Source organism: Poromitra crassiceps (genome assembly GCF_964638095.1).
Source record: "Poromitra crassiceps genome assembly, chromosome: 10".
In the NCBI taxonomy this organism is placed as follows: Eukaryota; Metazoa; Chordata; class Actinopteri; order Beryciformes; family Melamphaidae; genus Poromitra; species Poromitra crassiceps.
In genome coordinates this window covers 44,118,670-44,126,141 of record NC_139631.1, presented here as the reverse complement: position 1 = coordinate 44,126,141, position 7,472 = coordinate 44,118,670, and positions in this window count along the sequence as shown.

The window sequence follows — 7,472 nt, the reverse complement described above, 5'->3', positions numbered from 1 at the left end:
TTCCCTTGTGCTCTACAGTCATCACATGCACTGCAGTAGCTCCGCACGTCCTCTTTTTGTTTGCCCCAGTAGTACGTGCTACGGGTGCGGCTGAGTGTCTCTTCAGGCCCGAAATGCCTTTTAAGTCTGAGATGACCTCTTACGGGGCCCCCTGTGCATCCACCGCAAGACCAATTCCCGCAGGTAGCTGGGTACAACGGTCCGGGACCCCTCTTTCCCGTGTCCTTTCCTCACCAACATCCCCTCTTCATCCAGACGCAGGTCCGTAAACATGTTCCACAGTCCCTTCGTGGCACCGGAACACTTGTGAATGTCCTCCACAGGGGGCCGGCGTCCGGCCGCCACCCACGCGAACACCGGACCGATATCCGTGTCCTCCTCCTGTCTGCGTATCCACTCCTCCTCGTCGACATCCATGATGGTCACGTCGTCTCCCGTCAGCCCAAAGTCTACACAGTAGTTCTCCAATCCCCCACCCCCAGGGGGCGGCGCTTTCATTCCAGTAAGGTCACAATGACCGACGGCGATCTCCACCGTGGCTTCCTGCACCGCAATTGTGGGGGGTGTGGAGCAGTCAGGTTGGGCTGGTTCCTCCGGCGTTGACCCCTCTCGCTCACCCGGAGACAGGAGCGTTGCTCTCCCGACTGTAACAGCGTTGCAGATGATGTCCTCTACCGTGGGGGTTGCAGAGCAGCTAGGCTCCTCCGGCGTTAGCAACACCCGTCCATCTGGACACGCAGTCCACACTCTCCTGACCTGAATGACCTCTTCCCCCCGGCTGCACACATTCTCCTCTGGAGACACAATCGTCAGTCCCCTGACTCTAATAACGTTCTCTTCAGCCTGTGTCCCTCCTTCGTCCTCCACAGACTCAGTGCAGTTCCTGGCCAAATGTCCAGGCTTCTTACACGACCAACAGAGTCTCACCTGCCAGCCGCCTGCGCATCTCTCCTCTCTCGCTGTCCTCTGTCCTCTGACAGCCTCCGGACACTCCCTGGCCAGATGTCCAGACGTCCCGCACGACCAACAGACACCCGGGCGCCCCCAGTACCGTTGCTCCGCGTACCTGGTTTGCCCCGAATGCATGCTGTGACACCACCTCGCCAGATGTCCCTGTGCTCCACAAGTCCAACACAGTTTCTGCGGCTCCTCCGTCCGCTTTTCTCCGTGCTGCGTGACCTCCTGCAGCCGTTTCATAAGCTCCTCTGCCCAGACAGGCGTCGCTTCCAACAGCCGTCTGACCTCCTGCATCAAGCGGGCCTCCACGCCGGCAAGCACCGCGCTGAACTTTTGCTCCAGGCGGGCCTCCATGCCGGCTAGTACCGCGCTGAACTCCGGAGTCGGTAGCTCCTCCCTCCCCCCGTCCAACGACGAGGGTCCACCAACGTGTGCCATTCCACATGGTGTTTGTAGCAGTTAGCACACCAGCTAACCCCCAGCTAGCACACCAGCTAGCCTTTCAGCAGCTAGCAGACACAGCTAGCCGCCCACGCCTGGCCGATCCTCCAAGGCGTTAATTTTCACTTCTTCTCCGCTCCTCCTTGCCCCTTCTCACACGCCAACTGTAGCACTCAAGCCGGCCTACTTGAGGGAAATCCAGCCCGATTAGCTTGCAGCTGGCTGGAACCTCCGCGGCGAGCAGCAACAGTCTGTCTCTCCGTTCCTCTTTTTTTGATGTTACCGCACGAGGCGAGCGGCAAAGTTCGTAGTTAACACTTCTGTACACCAATGTAATAATCCGCTCCCGGGATCATTAAGTGAGGAGGAGAAGAGGCAATACTTGGTACAGTCTTTATTCCTGGTTCACACTCATAGCTTCTAGCTACACACACAGCTCCTAGCTACACACACGTCTTGTCCGCTTCCTCGTATTTCCAGACTCTCTCACCAGCTCGAGACCGGAAGTCTCCTACTACCCTGGCTGGTCCGCTGCCTTCACGTGACGTCGTAATCGCCACCGACATGTCAAACTCTGGATCGCCACAGTACTGTATCAGCGGTAAGACTTAGCATAGCTAACGTACTGTATCAGCGGTAAGAGTTAGCATAGCTAACATACTGTATCAGCGGTAAGAGTTAGCATAGCTAACGTACTGTATCAGCGGTAAGAGTTTGCATAGCTAACGTACTGTATCAGCGGTAAAGTTAGCATAGCTAACATACTGTATCAGCGGTAAGAATTCTCACAGGTCTGGCGTTGGAGAGAGGGCAGCATGAAAGGAGCAGAGAATAGTAGGAGAACATGTGTTTGTAAGCTGAATAAGCAGCATTAATATTCAAGGCTGTCATGAATAAAATCAAGGGGAAATAATCAGTAGAGCTCAGTGATCTTAGTTAAGTGAAATTTCTAAGAGATTTTTATGTATGGTATGCTATAATGAGTCACGCATTCAGAAATAATAGCCTCTAGGGCCACGTCACTCCCGGGAGACTATAGTGTCTAAGTGAACAACAATTTCTGAATTTGGTCCAGTATTGACCAAGTTGAGCTTGTTTTTGCAACAGACAGGCTCAAGTCTCGTGAGAGTTGCCTAAGTCAGCTGTCAAAATGTGATGCAAGCAGGGAGGAGTTTGTTTGGACCACAGAAAGCTAGCTAGATTAATTGTTACCTGCAAGATTTTGTGGCTGAATATTTAACTGATTTCGAGAATATTTATGAGGCATTTGAATTCGATGGCCGCCCGTTCCGATGTTTTCGGTAGAATACATTATTTACCGGACTGCCCCGATGCAGTGGCTGGGCCCGCTCGACTGCTCGCCTCGCATTCACTATGAAGATTGATTGACAGCTGTACTATAGACGGTTTTAACTCCACAACATTCTAAATTGCCCCCAGCTCACTTCCTGTTGCAGTGTTTGCTAGTACAATAACAGACAGCAAAGAAGCTAGAGGTTCAACTGTTCCCTATAGCAACACAAGCCTCTGTTGCTGTGATAAACAAAAACCCGGCAAGTTACTAATGAGTGTATCAGTGCTTCCTGCACAATGTTCCTCCGCATTTTTCGGAGACTTCCCAGAAGTTTCACTGGGAATGTCACGACAGCTTCCATTCAAATGTTGCGTGAACCTCTGCTGGTTTGCTTCCCCCTGTGTGCAGTGAGGGCCTCTCTGTCCTCATAGCTGCTGCCCAGCCAAGCGTTACGTGTTGAGGAGGGGGGGGGGGGGTGCGCCCACATCAGCTCTCTCCTCTTCCATCATCCCGCCTCTCCCTGATTGGAGCATTAGGTCAAGGGGGCGGGGACGGGGGGGATCGCCCCGACCAATCCTGTGAGGGTTTTCACACAGAGTTGGCGAGCGTGTTGTTTTTCACAGGCAGCATGGGGCCTCCGCTAACTTAAACTAAACATGTGCCTCTTCCTCTGACTAACTCCTGACTTGACCTGGTCCGTACGTCATCAGACTGACCGCTGCCCCGTGCAGGCAGACGCTCACACTGCAGGAAGAGGAAAACGCTGTGTCACATGCTGTATCACATGCTGTGTCACGGCGGTCTGCTTCCTGCTTGTTACCGTAACCCCTGTGGAAAGCCCACAGCTCTCTGAGACGGTCAGAGAAATGATTCCTGTCACGAAAAGAAAACAAACTTTTCAATCTTGTTGGAGGTAGAACTGGTTGATTTGATAACACTTTACAATAAGGGTGCTTTGGGTTAGTTTAGTTCAGTCAGTGCTTCTCAAACTTCTTTTGGGCTTCAGTACCCCCTTTCCCTGATTTCTGAATCCACGTACGCCCTTTTCCGACTACACAATTTTGGCTTCGAAAACTGCAAGAGAAAACTGTAGAATATGATGCAATGCATGAATGATAACCCACCTTTTGAAGAATATAACATTACAAAATAAGAAATGGAGTGAAAGTATTGCAATTAGTGCCTCCTGAGCAGAATTATTGTAAAATTATATTTATTTCTCATGGTTTTTTCTTTCATTTTCTTTCAATTTTCCCCTTTCTCTCTAGTACCCCCTGTAGTACCTCCACCTAGCCTATAGGGTACACGTACCCCAGTTTGGGAACCACTGGTTTAGTTAAAGCATTAACTAAGCCTTAATTAACAGTTAACTCATGTGTCTAGGAATGGTTCATGTTCAAGGACAAACTCTGACACGCTGATTTTCAACCAGCTTTGTATCACTAGAAATATTTCTCGGGTGGAGACTCTGGAGAAACTACCTTTTCCGTCACAATTGCTCGAGTGACATCACTAATGACATCACTGATGACATCCCTGATGACATCACAATTGCTCAAATCACTTCCATCACAAATCGTGACTGACACCACCACAGACACCACTTAGCCAATTTTAACTGACGTTTACAAAATCAGTACTATATCTGAAAACGGTGAACAGTTTTGCTGATAATCATTTAGTTTGACAGTTGACAGTTTATTTGAGTGAAGTTGTGGACCAGTGATGTAATTTGTGCATGAATGACATCACTGGCCCACAACTTCACTCAAATCAACTCTCAATAACTGTCAAACTAAATGAATGCCTGCAAAGTTTTTGGATATAGTAATGATTATGTAATGATACAAACCTGGTTGGAAATCGGCAGAGAGTTCCTTTAACTAAGTAAGGTATTGTGGTTGGGTTGAGGCATGAAGTCACTGAGGTTAAGGTTAGAGCAAGCTTAGGGCCAAAGCTGTTAATTAAGGGTTAATTAATAGTTATTATCTAAACATAGGCATCTCTAGTCTGTTACGTTTGTAGGTCGGTGTCTCTGGCATGAATACAATGAAAAAGTCCTTCTGTAAACAACATTACAATGTTCTGTATAATAAATAAACTATACTGTGGTACCCTATCCCAGGTCAAGAGATTATCTTTGTACATTATTAATTATTGTACATTCATTCAGCTACATTGGTTCATGCATGTGTATCAAGTTTTTATAGATGTATTTTCACTTTTCGAGAAGGCTATGCCACCTCTGGGTGTTGCTGCAGGAAGAGAGAGGCATGTGGAGAGGAATGCCAGGGAAACCACAGAGAACAGAGTCTCCTCTCTATGTTGTCTTTGGCTCCAGAGCTTCAGAGTTTCGAGGAAAGCCTGTTTAAATCCAGACTCTGTTCTCAGCCCACCTGTTTCTTCTCACTGTGTCATCATGAACGTGGAGAGGCAGCGGAGCGTTTAGAGAGGAATGCTTCCTCCAGGTGTGGTTATCCAGTGTGACCTTCTGCCAGTCGCTTGTACTTCTCAGATGGAGGTTCCCCTGAATGGCAGGGAGAGAGGCAGGTATGTGTTCAGTCAGATAATTACAGCCTGCACTTCCTGTTTCCTGCTGAGTCTTAAGGTCAGAGGGCGGGGCCTGGGGCCTGTTTAGAGGAGGATTGACACTTGAAGGTAAACCACCCAACGGAATTTGATATGATTCACATAGGATGATTTGCTTTTAGCAGTTTTGTCTTACCCATAGTGACTTACAGAGTACAAGAGCAGAGTAAAGTAAGTCAGAGACAGTATTAGGAATTATGCCTAATGAGGTTTCCATGATCAGGAATGAATGGACCATCTCCCCAGAGTCCATTAATTTCTGATAATGGAGACCTCGTAACCATGATAGCTAAGTTGTGTTTGTCTCTTCTTCGCTTTGTGGTGGGGACTGCTTGCTTGTTGATTCTGCCTGCGTCGAGATGTTTCAAATGGGTTCTCTCATGGTTGATTGGTTTTGTACATGTTAAGGGCACATATTAGCTGATATCTCTGTGGGTTTTTGTGTGTGTGTGTGTGTGGGGGAGGCGGTCCTGCAGGGAGTAGGGATATGTTCTGAGTCAATCTGTTTGTGTGTATAGCCTCTTCTAAACATGAAGTCTGGATCATGTCCGGCTAGCCAGAGCAGGATATTTTCCGGTTTTACCTTTCTAGACATGAGGGCCCCTATCGTTGCATCGGCGCAGTTTCTAGGCCGAGCGGCAGGCGCAGATCAAAGCAGTGGGCGTGGACAGGCGCACTTGATATCGTCGTGCTGGCGCTAGATGCAGCCCAAAGCATTACAACCACGCCTTTTAGGCGTAAAATTATGCACCGTCATGCTCATTGGATAAGTGCAATAAACGAATCGCACGCTTGCCTTTTTAGCTCCAATTCCAGTGATCCCGCAAAACCAGACGAAAGCCAAACGCTCTGCCCCCCCCCCCCCTCCCTTCATCCAGCCTGTCTGTCTGCATTATAGGCTATTATTCCATATTATTATGCTTCTCAAACCAATCTAACTGCAGTTTCAATACTGCAAGCATGTAAATACGCTACACTATAGCAAGATCAAAGTGAAAATAATGTTCTATGCATCAGCTAGAAAAATATAGCCTATTAGATTGGTGAAAGTTTGTCCAGAAAGATATCATTTTCTCTCGCCTGCTGCAGGAAGGATGATGCACATAAATATACCCTACATTATGTCAAGTCATTGCATAAATGTGTTTTTATTGTAAAACTAAATGTGAAATAGGGCCAAGTTATTGGAGGGACATCACAGTATAGCAGATGCCATTAGAAGCGCGTTCCGAAGCGCGTTCCGCTGTTACTTCTCTAAATCACGTTAACTCGACAAGGGGTATATATAGGCCCAGGAGGACATATATGTTTCACATAGGGTGGTGTTTTCATTTCGATGTTTTATTTGGTCCAATATTGAAATGTTGACAATGGCAGGCTGTGTTACCATTACACATTAATTTAGAACTACCTTTTATATCTATTTTGGCTCATTTGGTGGCTATTTAGTAGCGAAATGAAGAAACACAATGCATGCTGGGAACTCAGAGAGAGAGAGAGAGAAGGGTGACAGAGAAGAAGCAGTGAAGGCAGAGAATAGGCCTGCTTTTCAAAAGCGCAAAGCGCTAAATGTAGGCCAGGTCCCAAGATATCACTAGGCTGGTATTTAGCGCCGACACGCCCACTTTGGGACTGCGCCACGCCCATTCGGCCTAAAGCGCATTTGGCAGCCTAAAGCCTATTGCTATCTTGCCGAAACAGGCGCAAGGCACGTTTTTTTGCGGTTAAGGCCCGTAATAGCGCCGATGGCCTGTGGGAGAATAGAGCCCCGAGGAGTCTGTGTTTAGAAACAGCTGGAAATGGTCTGTATTGTCTGTGCCAGTGGGGGGGGGGGGGGTAGCATGTATATCGATAACAAGAAATGTGATATGGAAACAGCTTTAGCGAATCCGTAACCAAACTCTATTCAAAAACATCTCCATTCCGACCATTCAGGCAATAACGAGGGGTGGCAATGTGCCAAAAATTAGTGCTTGCCTTGTTACATAAAGCCGCCCAGTCAAAATAGTGGTCGCATCGTCATCAATCACTGTGGGTGATTTATTTTACAAGTGGCATTCAAGTCATATCTGACTAGTTTTCAATTTATTTCTCCACACAAAAGGCTAGGCCTACAGTATGTCTCGATATAGGCTGTCACAGTCACACAACACTGGACGCTCACAGTCACACAACACTGGCTGCCTCAAAT